We start from the raw sequence: 15,024 nt of genomic DNA, 5'->3' as shown, positions 1-15,024 counted from the left end.
ACAGCGAGGCGAGGGCATGGCAGTTTGGGTGTGAGACCAGCATGTCTTCTGGAGCTCTCTTCTGTGGAGCCCCACAGGAGGGATGACATTCAGCGTGCCTCTACCCGGAGGTGCAGATGGCTGCTAAGCCTATTTCAGGGAGCAGACAAGGAAGGGGGTGGGAAAGACTGGCAGAACAGAACCACAGTTCCTTTCTATGGCATCAAGATGCCAAGATCAAAGACAATTAAAGATGGATAAATTGAGGGAAGACACACAGGGAGACAGTTTGAGCCTTATTAAAATGCATTGAAAAACTCTTTTTTTTTTTTTATTGGGGAAAAGGAGGAAAACTTATTCTGATTTGTTTTTAAGTTACAAAAAAATAAATCTCTCTCAGGATTGGCATCTCCTAAATAGGGTCAGTAGGGGCATGGGTATGTAAAAATAAATCCAATAGGACTTTCCACAGTATTTTCCTTAAAAAAGATGCCAATACATTTGTAATACTGCCAAGTTCCAGAGGAACAGATTGAAATACTCAGGATTAAAAATTCAAAAAATTTTTTCCATTGAAATGGCATTTTAATTTCCTTCCCTAGACTACCCCAGGGTGGGGAGGGATCACTGTCTTTCAGTCGTTTTCTTCTTGTCGCTTTTTTTCCCCCTAGCGGTGGGTTCTGGTTTCATTCAAGAAATACAAATACTTAGGTAGATTAGATTAGAAATCAGAGGATGCTTATACTCTTTAGCACAAGGGACAGATTTTTAAAGTACAATGATGTTATGGAAGAGAATTACTAGATTCTAGAGAAAGACAATTTAGTCTTTTTTGATGAAGTAATGCTCAAGCTGCGATCTGAAGGATGAGTATAATTTTGCTGTGGAAAACAGAAAACCAAAACACGCCTGGACTGAGGTAAAAGAGAACACAGAAAATTCAAGGAATTAAAAGATATCTAGTACAGACGAAGTATAAAACACAAAGGGATAGAATGGCACTTGACAATGCTGTACAATAAGTCATATCACTTGGGCTTCTTAGACTTTATCTTAAGGACAAAGGGAATGAAGGTGTTTAAAGACAAGGTTTTTTTTTTTTGTATGGATATGACATAATATTTGAATAAAGTTGGAAGAATGATTGGGGAAATAAGGGGAGGAGGTAGAGTAGTAAGAGAGGAAGTGAGGATACCAATTAGGAGGCTATTATAATATTAGAGAAAATAGATAACAGTATTTTACCTAAATTGCTAGTAGCGGTCCTGAATTACAGATTTTGTCCCAAGTCCTCTGGAAAAATGCTCAACTACTGTCAGAAATGATTTTTATCAAGGTATTAATGCACACAATTTTAAAATGCATAATTGCAAATCAATTCAATGTGGTTTAATAAAGAATTTTCAAAAGTCAAAAAAAAAGATTAGAAATCAGTTTGGGGCTTCCCTGGTGGCACAGTGGTTGAGAGTCCGCCTGCCGATGCAGGGGACACGGGTTCGTGCCCCGGTCCGGGAGGATCCCACATGCCGCGGAGCGGCTGGGCCCGTGAGCCATGGCCGCTGAGCCTGCGCGTCCAGAGCCTGTGCTCCGCGACGGGAGAGGCCACAACAGTGAGAGGCCCGCGTACTGCAAAACAAAACAAAACAAAACAAAAACAAAAAATAGAAATCAGTTTGGGATTTCCCAGTAAAACCCTAAGATGGAAGCAGTGTCCATATGTGCAGATGACAAACTATTAGCTCAGTGTAGTTTATTATTTCTGATAATGCATTCAGGGCTGGGCAAAGGCCATCTTCTCAGTTTCATTCATATGCAATAAATGAGCCTTGCTTTAAAAAATGTATGCTATTTTATTTTTGGCCCTTTCTTCACCATTATAAAGTTTACTAGCTCATCATTATAGTATAGCGCTTAAGAGCTTAAGCTCAAAACCTGGATTTCCTTTTGGGTTCTATTCTATCCACCATTTATTAGTTGAGTGACTTTGGGTAAATTACCTCAATGCTTTAAGCCTTGGCATATTCATCCATAGGATGGGGATGTTAATCCCTGTCCCTGACAACAGTGAGAATGGAATGGGGTCAGCATGTAAAGCACTAAGCAAACTGTATCTGGCAGGCATGCAGGAGTCAATGTTATGTTAACTAGTATTATTTCTGCTGCCTGAAGAGTTTGTATGACACCAACATAATAACTTCTGATATTTTCATAGCACTTTGCAAATTTCGAAGCATTTCCACTTACATCATGTCACGCATCCTGTGAGGCTGATAGGGCAAGAATAACCTAATCTTCCTTAGCATATCATATTTAGACACTTACCCAAACTCATGCAGTTGGAAAGTATTAGGTCGGGCTTGAACCTTGGTGTTTTTTCAGTCCACTGCTATGTTACGAAATATTAATAATATGTTTAAAATTTAGTGAGTCCTTACAATGCATCAAGCACTATTCTATGTGATGTACATTAATGATCTCATTTAATTCTTACAATATTATGGTTTAGGTTCTCTTATTTCCCCATTTTACAGATGAGCAAACTGATCTTTAAACATTAATATCTAGTCTCTTAACACAGTCGCTAACTTTTAGGTAAAAACACTCAGGACTACTTTAAGTATGTCTGAATTTTCAGCTGTGTAACCTTGGGGAATTTCTTTGCATTCTCGCTTCCTTGTCTATAAATTGGGAACAGTAATTGTAGCCCACTTCCCAGAGTTGTGAGGATAAAATAAGAAATTCGAATGTCCTTTGGAAAAATAACATGGGGGTACTAACTATAAATATGGTAATGGCAGTTATGTGGTTTGTGTGTAGCTAAAATAATCACCAATGATCTGGGTATAATTCTTTTTTTTTTTTTACTTTTTCAAATGCTGTGTTGACAATCTATAGACACAGATATGAACAGAGATCACTAGGAGCACGTCAGCCTAATCGTTGCAATTATAACAACTGTGATTCCTTCAAGAAATGGCTACATTAGCAACAATTCCACCGCTCAGATAATTTGACTTTGGATGTCCAAATTGTCCACAGCCAGATCTGTGTGGATGCTGAGGTTTCCAGCTCATGGCTTCTGGACTGACGGCCAGTAAATCCTGGACATCACTCTTTACTGGGTTAGAAGTAGTTCTAAATTCATGGAAGGCATTTTAATATTTATGCAGATAACCCATACGGAATCAGCAGCCACAATTGATTTTGGCTGTTTATTCCTCAACTTGAAGTTCACTTAATGCAATTGTTTGAGAAATGGTGTCTGAGTAAACATCTGTGTGAACAGACTTAGGAGCCCCTTCACCAGTGTTGTTTACCTTAGTATTTAAAAAAAAAAATCAAACAGTGGCGAATTGAAAAACATAACTAGGAGACACTGTACTCTCTTTGTCGAGATAGTTTCCAGGCTCACAGAATGTCATGTTTTCCTAAATGTGTTAACACAGGTAAAGCCTGGATGTAGGCACACCCAATAAATGATCCCTTTCCTCTTCCTTCGCCTTTAGCTCCCCACTGCCTGAGTATAGAGGAGCAGAACGGCAAGAGCTCTGCTACCAGACACCTTGGTAGAACTCCTGGCTCTAACCTGTATTAGTACTGCAGACTTGGTAAGTTCCCTGACTCTCTTTTCCTCATATGTAAAATGGGGCTAATAGTAGACAGTTTTGGATTAAAGATAATGAAGATGCTATAGATAAAGTGCATACACAGTATAAAAATCATTTCATTAATTTTCGGTGAGTTCTCTACCAGTTGACCCTCCTCTCTTACAATATGAAGTTCTAAACCACAGGCCTTTAGGAAAAGTGTTGTGGAAGATGGGATGATGTTAAATGTGAGGTGTTTTACACTCATTATTTTGTTTTCTCCTCACACAATTCTATGAAAGTACCGTCTTTACCTTCCAGATAAGAAAATGAGCCCATAGAGAGGTTAAGTCACGTGTCCAAAGTGCCCCATCTAGTAGGTGAAAGTAGGTGAAAGACTTTGAAATTAAACAAAACACCAGATTTGGAGTCAGGTGACTTTTGTTTAGATGACAGTAGTAGAGTTAATACTACCTGAGCCTTCATCATATATCAGCCCTGTCCTAGGCAATTCCAAGTACCAGCTCCTCATGTTCACAATGACATTCTCCCCGTTTTACACACGAGTAAACTGTGAGGTTACCTATCTTGCTTCAGGTCAACAAGCAAGCAACAGAATCAGGATTTGGCCGCAGGCAAACTGGTTCGAGAATTTCTATACAGTATTATCTGAGGCTACATTCACCTCTGTCGCTCTCAGACATGACACTTCTCTGCTCTGGGCTTCAGCTTGCTAATTGGTAAAATGAGGGGATGGTTTAGATAAACCATAAAATCCCTTCCATGAGTCTATCCAATAGAGTGAATCAATGCTGCCATAATAAAAATGACATCAGGGCGTGCCCTGCAGGTCAGGCCCATACTCACCTCTGAATCCGTAACAGGGACTTTGTACCTTCTCCTCTGTCCCTGAGCTGTTGACACGAAGTTGAGGTTTACTGGATTCCAGAGAAATGTGTTATCTATGTGGTAGGAACTTTCTGTCCTTTGAGGCGATTCCTCCTTGTTCTCCTTGTAATTTTCTTCCCAAATTTGAACTTCCTTTCACTACAGTCAGGGTCAAGATACATGTAGCAAAGGGATGGGTTATTACAAGGGTTGTATTCCTGGTTCCCGAAAGTGTAATTGTAATAGACACACTTGGCAGAAACCCTTACGTTGGTTTCTTGTTCTGTACAATGAGAACTATCGTAAAACAGGCCAAATTGAAGCTCCCCAAACTGCCCCTCAAGTAAATGAAAATAAGAACACATTTTGTAATGCCAGCTAGTAATGTCACCCTCAGGATTGGTGGTCCCTAATCATATCCCTGTTTGCTTCATCAGTCTGGACCCTGCAAAATCCAAGTGGATCATGGTGGGTGATAGTGGGTCACCCAAACATAACCAAATATTAGTGCCAGTGACAACTATATACTGATGTGGTAGCTTTCCTAGAGCCGATTAACACAGAGTACTACTCAGCCATAAAAAAGAATGAAATAATGCCATTAGCAGCAACATGGATGCAACTAGAGATTATCATGCTAAGTTAAGTAAGTCAGAAAGAGAAAGACAAATACCACATGATATCACTTATATGTGGAATCTAAAATATGACACAAATGAACCTATCTACGAAGCAGAAACAGACTCACAGACATAGAGAACAGACTTGTGGTTGCCAAGGTGGTGGGATCGGGGAGGATAGACTGGGAGTTTGAGGTTAGCAGATGCAAACTATTACATATAGAATGGATAGTCAGCAAGGTCCTACTGTATAGCACAGGGAACTATATTCAATGTCCTGGGATAAACCATAATAGAAAAGAATATATATATATATATATATATATATATATATATATATATATATATATATATATATATATCTGAGTCACTTTGCTGTACAGCAAAAATTAACACAAAACTGTAAATCAACTATACTTCAATTAAAAAAATGAAAAAAAAAAACCCGTGCAGACTTACGTACATGGTACGATGCTATTAATTAATTAATTTTCCATACTCATCAAGGAGTATGGCTAAGAGCAGTTCACATTCACAAGAGACAAGTAACAATACACATTCACGGTTTAGTGACAGCTCTGTGAACTCTTATGTTCTCTGTCATAATATATTCCAAAGGGGCCTCGACTCTCTGGACAATTCAGAACATCACATTAGTCTACAAAATTGACCTGATAAACATTAAATGGCAAGTAGTTTGGATGCCTTAGAAAGATACATGCACTACAGAAGACGGGTGATAAATCTTACGAAGATTCAAGGCCTGCCACATTGGAGATTTTAGGGACCCAGTGGTCTGGGATATGCCAGGACGTCTCTTTCAAAGGACAGGACAAAATTATTTCACCTTGCTCCTTCTGCCAGTAAGAAAGAAGTATAGCACTTGATAGCACTCTTTGGATTTCGGAGCCAGTCTGTTCCACACATGGGAATTTTGTTATAACCCATTTATCAGGTGATGCAGAAGACTTCTAGCTTTGGCTGGGGATAAAGTTGAGAGTCATGTGGAGTCTCTGGCAGGACCCAATAGGAGGGTCATAGAGCAGAATCTCGTGGTTCTGGAACAAGGTCCTGCCATCTACTGCAGAGCACTATATAACGTTCTAAAATTTCTCCTGATGTGCTTCTGGGTCCTGATTGAAATTGATCCTCTGACTACGTGTTATCAATTGACCAGGTGAGCAGAACTGTAGATCAAGTGATGTATTATTCTGTCAAACCCACCAAGTCGTAAGGATGAGAATTCCAGCAGCAATTTGTCGCTAAATAGAAGTGGTGCATCTAGGATCAGGCTTGAGAAGGCACAGTGGGATCAAGTAAACTAGAGGGCAGGAGGTCCGGACCCAAATGTCACTTCGTATACCGTCACCTTTTCCTTAGCTCACACCTAGACCCTCATGGTGGGAGTTCCACAGGATCAGGTGATGACGGAAGAAAAAGCCTGAGTTTAGTTCATGAATGGGCTGGCTTTGTATGTACAAAGTACAAGCCATACAGGGACTGTTGCTTCACTACAGCCAATGTACACCATCCTCTTGTGAGTTTGCCAAGAAATTGACATCAATGAGAATTCTGAGAAGTTATACTCAGAAGGAGTAAACTTAATGTAAGAAACACATGAATACAAGTAATGCAAGGGGTGAACTGTAGTGGGTGCTGTTCATGCCTTGCCCAGGTTTTTTAAAATCAACCAGTACATTCATTGTTGCCTGAGAATAGTTCATAGCTGTTCTCCTTTTTGGAGAATTGCCAAAGGATCACCTCTCCTTGGAAGCTATCTCTCCTTCCCTCTTTTGGGACAAAAGACCACTGGCATAGTGATATAAAAGGTCAGCCAGCCCACTTGCCTGAAGATGGGACTAACTCTGTCGTGCAGTTTGTTCTCCAGAGCTTCCCTGTGATAGCAGAATGATGAAACATCTAGATGAGACTATTCAGTTTTCTCCCCCTTGCCTTATCCCGTCACTCACTCCCTTACCTTGAAAATTCTTCTTGAATAAATCACTTGAATACATTTTTAGGGGACACTACCTAACACACCCTATAGCTTTCACTCATTTTGTACCCATGGTTCTTTGTACAAAAGAATGGGAAATCTTTGTGCTAAAATATAAGGGGAAAAATAAAGCATGATATGGTAACGATAAATTGTATAAATCTGTCTTTTCACTATTACAAACTCCAAAATGGAGGCCTCTTGACACCTACCTCTAAACTCATTTCCTTACTAGTCTCTGAGAACAAACTGGTTTAATTCTAGGATGGTTTAAGGAGACTAGTTAAGAAGTTGCTAAGGCATGTCATCCCATTTCACATTTTGAGTGTTTCTTACTTTCCATGAAGAATTGTTCTGCTCTGACCACTTCAAATAACTGTATCCCAGGCTTACTGCCCATACTTGAGTTCCTGCTTTGCTATCTTGCCTGGTACTTAAGTTCCCTCAAGACTGAGACTTGTCATAGTTTAGATGAGCCCTGCTAGGATCTGTAGTCCTGGCCCTGAATCTTATTTCAGCTGTGATGTCTTACTGCATGACACAAGACTCCACTGATGCTAACTGTTTGCTTGTCTACCTGGATCTCCCATTTCACCTCCTCTGAAACTGACCTTTGTACCACTTCCTGGACCATCCTATCGCTACACCATATTTTTCTGGATCCTGTGCCCAACCTGGACTTCCTCCAGGTACCTTTTCCAAGGGATGGCTCATCCCTATGGGCTCTGCTTAGATTTCAGAAACCCTTGGCCTCCCCTTAGCTTTACCACTCAGTTTCTATATGATCTTGTGAATGTTACTTAACATCTCTGTTCCCAATTTCCTCATCTAATAAATGGGACTAACAGTTTATGAAGAATAAATAAGAAAATACTCATAGAGCATCCAGAAGGGTGCCCAACAAATAATATCATTCAATAATGGGAGTTATTTTTGTGAGTTAGTTATTACAATCTGCCATGCAGATCTGTCAGGGAAACAAAAACCACTTTAGGAATTTCTAGCGGGAAGAAAGTTGATGCAGCAAGAGATAGACTTTCACAACTTGGAAGGACTTGGGGCAGGAAGATTTGGAAGGCTGCTGCTAAATTTTAGAACACACTCATGTTTAGGAATCACAGAGAAGCCACTGCCTGTGGTCTCAGCTGCCAGCCTCATGGAAGGGGTTGACTATCAGGTGTTTGCTAGGAAGTTTCTGCAAAAATGCTCTACCTCTGAATGCCCATATGCCTGCGTATAGCTGAAAAGAATGACTTCCTTTTTCTTTTATGTTTTATAAATCTTGTGCAAGTACCTCATTGGTCAAGTATAAATCTTGGAGGAAGAATCACATTAAAGGTAATAGGTCCTAGGCTTTCAGTTCTTGCAGTAGAGGGGAGCTTAAAAATGTAGGGATGGATCAACAGACAATATATGCCACAGTTATTTGGTGTGTTTATTATGATTGCCTTTCCAGCTCTAATCTGTTAAGAATCATGTAAAGGGAAATCTGAGATGGAAGTCAGAGGATATGATAATTGGAGTGAGCATTAGAGCTTTCCTATAGGATCCTTTTTTTTTTTTTTTTTTTTTTTTGCGGTACGCGGGCCTCTCACTGTTGTGGCCTCTCCCGTTGCGGAGCACAGGCTCCGGATGCACAGGCTCAGCGGCCGTGGCTCACGGGCCCAGCCGCTCCGCAGCATGTGGGATCCTCCCGGACCGGGGCACGAACCCGTGTCCCCTGCATCGGCAGGCGGACTCTCAACCACTGCGCCACCAGGGAAGCCCTTTCCTATAGGATTCTGAGTGGATGCCTAGTTGGCTGATCTGCAGAGAGGAATGAGCAAGCTCAAAAATAGAATTTACATGATTGACTGTCATGAAGACATGCCAAAAGTCTGGTCATGGATGTTCTTGGGCAATTTATTGCTTAGCCTCTCAAAGCAGCTAAAAGAAGTCAGAAACAGATATACCTGGTGGAGGGGACATCAGCTCATGGGCTTTTACTGCTGACACTGCACTGCATTTCACCTCATCACACTTGGCTCCAGTAGCAATGCATCTCCCTGTCACATTCAGGAATGACCTCTCAGTTATGGCATTGCCTTCATGGAGATCCAGATACAAGGTATTATCACAACACCAATGTTGGGAACTAAGGATAGAAAGGCAAATTACAGGTAGCTCCTCTATTTCCAGGTGTTTGCACTGTGCCTGTCATGTAGAAAGTGCAATAGTGTGGTTTGTTAAATGAATGAAAGAACATTTAATCCAACTTCTGTGCTTCCATGTCAAGGGCCCATACCTTCTAGGGGCAGTTTATTCCACTGAGGGTTATGATTACTCAGAAGAAGACTCCAAATGTTCTTGCAAGGTTTTGGGGATTGTGATCATGAAGGTAAGGGAACATTGAGGTAGAAACTCCATGGTTCCACTCGGGCAGCTCTCCGGCAGTCTATCTTACCTGAAAAAACAGTGAATTCAAGGTCACTGCACACATGCTGAGCAAATAAATGACTTGAGGGGCTGTCTAGGCTCTACGGAAGGAAGAACATGCCCTTTGGGAATGCTGAAAGGCTATGCTAAGTGCTCTTTGTGATACTCTAAGAGAGTAGGAGCTTAACCCAAAGGATGTTGGGTTCCTTTTACACTGGATAGAAGATAAGTAAACAGATCTCTTTCACATTCCCTAGGGTCACAGAATTTCAGAATCAGAAGGACTCTTGGAGACTTTCTGGCCATACTCTTATCTGGTACCTGAATTTTTTTTTTTTAATAATTTTTAAAAAGTTACTGTCCAGCTGCTATTTGAATCCTTCCATGGACAGGGAGCTCACTGCCTTCCAATTCGTTGCATTACTTTAAAAAATTTATTTGGATCTGACATCTTCCCATAGTTATCAGTGTTTAATTTTAATACTCCATGGAACCCCCAATGTCCTCAGTTATTTTTATTTATTTATTTATTTTGTGGTACGTGGGCCTCTCACTGTTGTGGCCTCTCCCGTTGCGGAGCACAGGCTCTGGACGTGCAGGCCCAGTGGCCATGGCTCACGGGCACAGCCACTCTGCGGCATGTGGGATCTTCCCGGACCGGCGCACGAACCCGTGTCCCCTGCATCGGCAGGCGGACTCTCAACCACTGCGCCACCAGGGAAGCCCTCCTCAGTTATTTTTCTCTCCCTTCTTATATCTTAGCTAGAGAAGATCTGTGGTCCAGTCCACTTTAACCCTCTCTTTGTTGTGGACCATGTGATTAACAAAAATCTTGGTAAAATCAAGATGGGGTTCCAGGGTTGTTTGACACCTAAGCCTGGACTCTTAACCATCACATTATAGTATTGGGCAAACACATGCATATGTGTGTTCACACCGTCTTTCCATCAGAGTCAAGTGCTCCGAATTAAAATTTGGTCCCCAGAAACATCCTTCACATGACCCTTACGGATCAGAGGTAGTTCTTTAAAGAATTCTTAAACTCTAGGAGGGATGCTTGTGTGGCACTTTACCTTTCTTGCAGACTCAACTAGACTATCCGAGCCAGAAGGTATCTTAGTGAGTGTTAAATAAAACTCTTATTTTATTAAAGAGGAATGTAAGGACCACAGTGTGAGGTGTTGGCCCAAGTTCTCTCAGCTAAGTAGCTGAAGAGTCAGCCCTCAACCTCAGGGCTCCAAAATCTTGCTTGTGTGAGCAGCAATGCCTGGTACCATGCTGATCAGAGTGGGGCAATCACACATATCAAAAGACAGAAAGACTGAGATCTATAGTTATCTATCTGTCTATCATATCATCTATCTATCTGTCTTTAGGTTGGCTTTTAACCTTCTTTGGAAGCCTAGACTAATCTATCAGTGTAATTTCCTGTTGTTCTTTTTATTCAATAACTCACATCATTCACAGCTATGTATGTGAACACAAATTATGGTCAAACGAAAGAGCAGAGGGGGAGGAACAGATGGAGGGATCCCTGGTATTAATGGAAGACAGCTGGACCCAGGATTAGAGCTACGCTTCCTCTATAACATGAGACCAGACCCACGGTCTCAGGAACCCAGTAGGTGGCAGTGATAAGAACCATGCTGATCTGGATTCGAATCTCACTTTTTGAATTTTCTAGCTTGAATGAGTTTCCTACTCCTCCTTGGCCTTACTTTCCTTAGCTGTAAAATAAGATTTTGTAAGGATAATGAGAAGCATATACATAAAAGTGCTTTGCTTGGTAACTGGGGTATAGTAAGTGCTCAATAAATATCATACCCTATTATTATTATTATAGCTTATTTAACCCCTTGTTCTATTTCCATAAAGTGGGTATGCAATAGATTTCTGTTGAATAAATGTATACAGTTCACAAGCTCTTGTAGTTATGATAAGGGAAGAAAGATAATATCTTCCATTTACAACCCCGACAATCAGAGGAAGAGGGCTCCTGGCATCAGAAATAGTGAAGGCAGATCTAAACCAGGGTTTGGCAAACTCCAGCCCACTGGTCAAATCCATTCCACTGCCTGATTTTGTAAATAAAGTTTTATTGGAACACAGGAACGATTATTCATTTACATATTGCCTATGGCTGCTTTTACACTACAATGAGAGTTGTGGCATTGCCACAGAGACCATATGGACCTTAAAGCCAGATTTGCTATCTGACCCTTTATAGAAAAAGTTTGCTGTCCCCTAATATAAACAGATATGAGCCAGTTGGGTACATAATGGAGATCTCAGAAGGTCTACATCTGTGAGCAAATGTATGTGAAGGAAAAAAGAGAAACAGAGAAATTAGGCTGTATGGGTTAGTGGAGAGATTATGAACTTAAAGTCAGGAGACTTGAGTGACAGTCTCACCCTCACTAGCAGTTAGCTGAATGACATTGGGTAACCACTTCTATCCTCTAGGCCTGCTTCTTTTTCCGCAAAGTGAAGGAGTTGGATTAAATCAGCCCTATGGTCATTCAGTCACTAATGGTCTATGATTCTTTGGAACCTAAGGCTAGGGCAGAGAGGAGGAAAGGCTTGGACCGATACTTCCTTTATAAGATGAAACTCCTTTATCTCTTTAGGATGTAGGAAAGGCTGGGAAAGGAATGATATAGAGGTGGACTTGAATTCGGAAAGAATTACAAAATATACTTCCCCCCCCCCCCCAAACTGGAAGTGAAGTATAAGCTTTATTAATATTTTTCAAATTCTAAGGGGAGTCAAGAGGCTGCATTTTATAAAGCTATTTTTGGCTTTTGTCAAGTGCAATAACCACATGGTTCAGATATAAGAGCCAAGCACTTAAAGCATTAGGGGGAATTCCTTTCCACAGAGCATTGCTAACATGAGATTATGGCAACAGAGCTCTCAAGTTGAAAAGTTAAAAAGCCTTTTAGAAAGTTACTTGGAAGAAATAGATTTTAGTGTTTAAAAATTTATATAAATGTGTGTATGTATACACTTCTTGAGATATACATGAATGTATCATTAACTCGTCCCTAGCCTGACATTTAGTAGTAGTTGAATAAAAGCTTTTGAATGAATGAATAAAATCCACTAGAGCTGCTACATTATACTACTTATTCCTTCAATTCAACACATGTTCATTTCATGGGTATTATTTGGATTTTTGGGCCTTTTTCAGGGGTTACCACCTTACAGAGTGTAATGATTTCCTTTTAGCACTCCAGATGTTATTAATAATGTTCCTTAGATGAAATCCAAGGAGGGAATCCCAGAATCATAGTTTTAGAGCTGACAGGGGCTGGAGAAACCCCCTTAAATCTTAGAAGTCTTCTTCCTCTGTCTCTTACCCAAGGTCCTAGGGATACTTAAAGGCAGTTAGGACTAGAACCCTTTCTTTAGATTCCTAGTTCAATGTTTTTTCCTGTATAATACCTCAACTTACATTTTAGGATTTTATAATGATATTCTAACACAGAGAATCATGACCATGATAAGGAATTTGGGTGTTCTTGTTAATGACAATATTCTTCATCCATTCATTCATTTCTTCAACAAGAATTTATTAAATACACACCATAGCTGTTGAAATTTGCTAGTCACTCTTATGGATGAAAAGGAATGAGACGTAGTCCCTTCCCCTGACTTTGGAGTCTCCTACAGGAAGATATCCCTGAGCCTCACCTGCTGCCTCAGGCTCACCTCCAGCAATATGCCTACCATATTACATTGTAATGTTGTATTAAGAATCTATCTCTTCCATTAGTCTGCAAGATACTTAAGGGCAGAGACCATATCTTACTAATCACTGGGCACATCCTGTCCCCTTCCCTCACCTTCCAAAAGTTCTTTGAACTGCATTAACCTGATACCAAAATATACTTGAAGGAGAGAGTGAATAATATGTAGCTTATTGGTTTAATACATATGTTATGGACTGACTGTTTATGCCTCTCCACCCAATTCATACATTGAAGCCCTAATCCCCAATGTGATGATGTTTAGAGATGGGCCCTTTGGAAGGCAATTAGGGTGAGATGAGATCATGAGGGTGGGGCCCTGGTCTGATGGGATTAGTATCCTTATAAAAAGAGACCAGATCTCTCTCTCTCTCTCCCTCTCTCCCTCTCATGGCACTGAGAAAAGGCCATGTGAACACATGACAAGAAGGCAGACACCTGCAAGTCAGAGAGTGTTCACCAGGATCTGACCATAATCTCAAACTTCCAGTCTCCAGAACTTGGAGAAAATAAGTTTCTGTTTTTTAAGCCACTCAATTTGTGATATTTTGTTTTGGTAGCCTGAGATAACTAATACAAAATACTAAACAATTTTTTAAAAATTATAACCATACTGAAAATCACAGTCTTCACAAAATTACAACATTCAAAACTTTGTAGCCTTTCTGGATTTTTGTGAGATTTCCTAGTGAACCAAAGCATCTCTAGTTGGATAAGACTTAAAGTTAACAGAACGCTAGTTAAATGGAGAGACTCTACTTGGGTAAGAATCATGACTGTATTTGTTTCTTGCAGCTGCTATAACAAAGTACCATAAAGTAGGTGGCTTAAAATAAGAGAAACTGGGCTTCCCTGGTGGCGCAGTGGTTGAGAGTCCGCCTGCCGATGCAGGGGACACGGGTTCGTGCCCCGGTCCGGGAGGATCCCACATGCCGCGGAGCGGCTGGGCCCGTGAGCCATGGCCGCCGAGCCTGCGCGTCCGGAGCCTGTGCTCCGCAATGGGAGAGGCCACAACAGTGAGAGGCCCGTGTACTGAAAAAGAAAAAAAGAAAAGAGAGAAACTTATTTTCTCACAATTCTAAAGTCCAGAAGTTTGAAATCAAGTTGTTAGCTGAACTGTGCTCCCTCTGTATCCTCTATGGGATGATCCTTCTTGCCTCTTCCAGCTTTTGGCAGCCCCAGGGACTTCAAAACTCCAACCTGTGCCTCCAACTTCTCATGGTCATCCTCTCTCTGTGTGTCTCTATATCATTTTCTCCCTGTGCATGTCTATCTCTGTGTTTCTTCTCTTCTTCTTATAAGGACTCCAGTTATATTGGATTAGGGCTCACCCTAATGATCTCATGTTAACTTGATCACCTCTGCAAAGACTCTACTTCTAAATAAGAACACATTTACAGATATCAGGGGTTAGGACTTCGACATAAATTTGGGCGGGGGGGACACATTTCAACCCATAACAATGACCTAGTCCAAAATTGTATTTTTCCCTTCCTCACAATAGTAGCATCAACTTCTACCTTTTGGACCATGAATTACGTACCAATCAAGCTGCTAGATATTTAATTATTTCATCTTACCTTCTCAATAAGCCAAAGAGATGGGAAATGTTAGCGTTGTTAAAGCTGTCAAATTGAGAGTCAAGGAGGTTGAATACCTCATACCAGGTCCTATACAAATGGTAGAGCCAGGATTTAACAAAGATCACTGATTTGTAGATCTACATTCTCAGCTAAAATGCAAGCATTTCTCCTTTTTAAAAAATACCCATGAGCCTATTAACCATTTGG

At 40.7% G+C, this 15,024-nt stretch overlaps 1 long non-coding RNA gene across 1 annotated transcript in view; it reads left to right on the top strand.

Annotated features, from left to right (window-relative positions):
* LOC307190518 overlaps positions 1-3,589 on the top strand; it is a 34,102-nt gene extending 30,513 nt beyond the window's left edge. The window contains exon 3 of the long non-coding RNA XR_013829483.1: positions 3,486-3,589. This is a non-coding gene — a long non-coding RNA (uncharacterized lncRNA). The remainder of the gene's footprint in view (positions 1-3,485) is intronic.
* Positions 3,590-15,024: the final 11,435 nt, after the last annotated feature.

This window comes from Stenella coeruleoalba (assembly GCF_951394435.1).
Source record: "Stenella coeruleoalba genome assembly, chromosome: 8".
NCBI classification, from domain to species: Eukaryota; Metazoa; Chordata; class Mammalia; order Artiodactyla; family Delphinidae; genus Stenella; species Stenella coeruleoalba.
The sequence above is the reverse complement of the archived record's forward strand: the minus strand, read 5'-3'. Positions and strand labels throughout refer to the sequence as shown.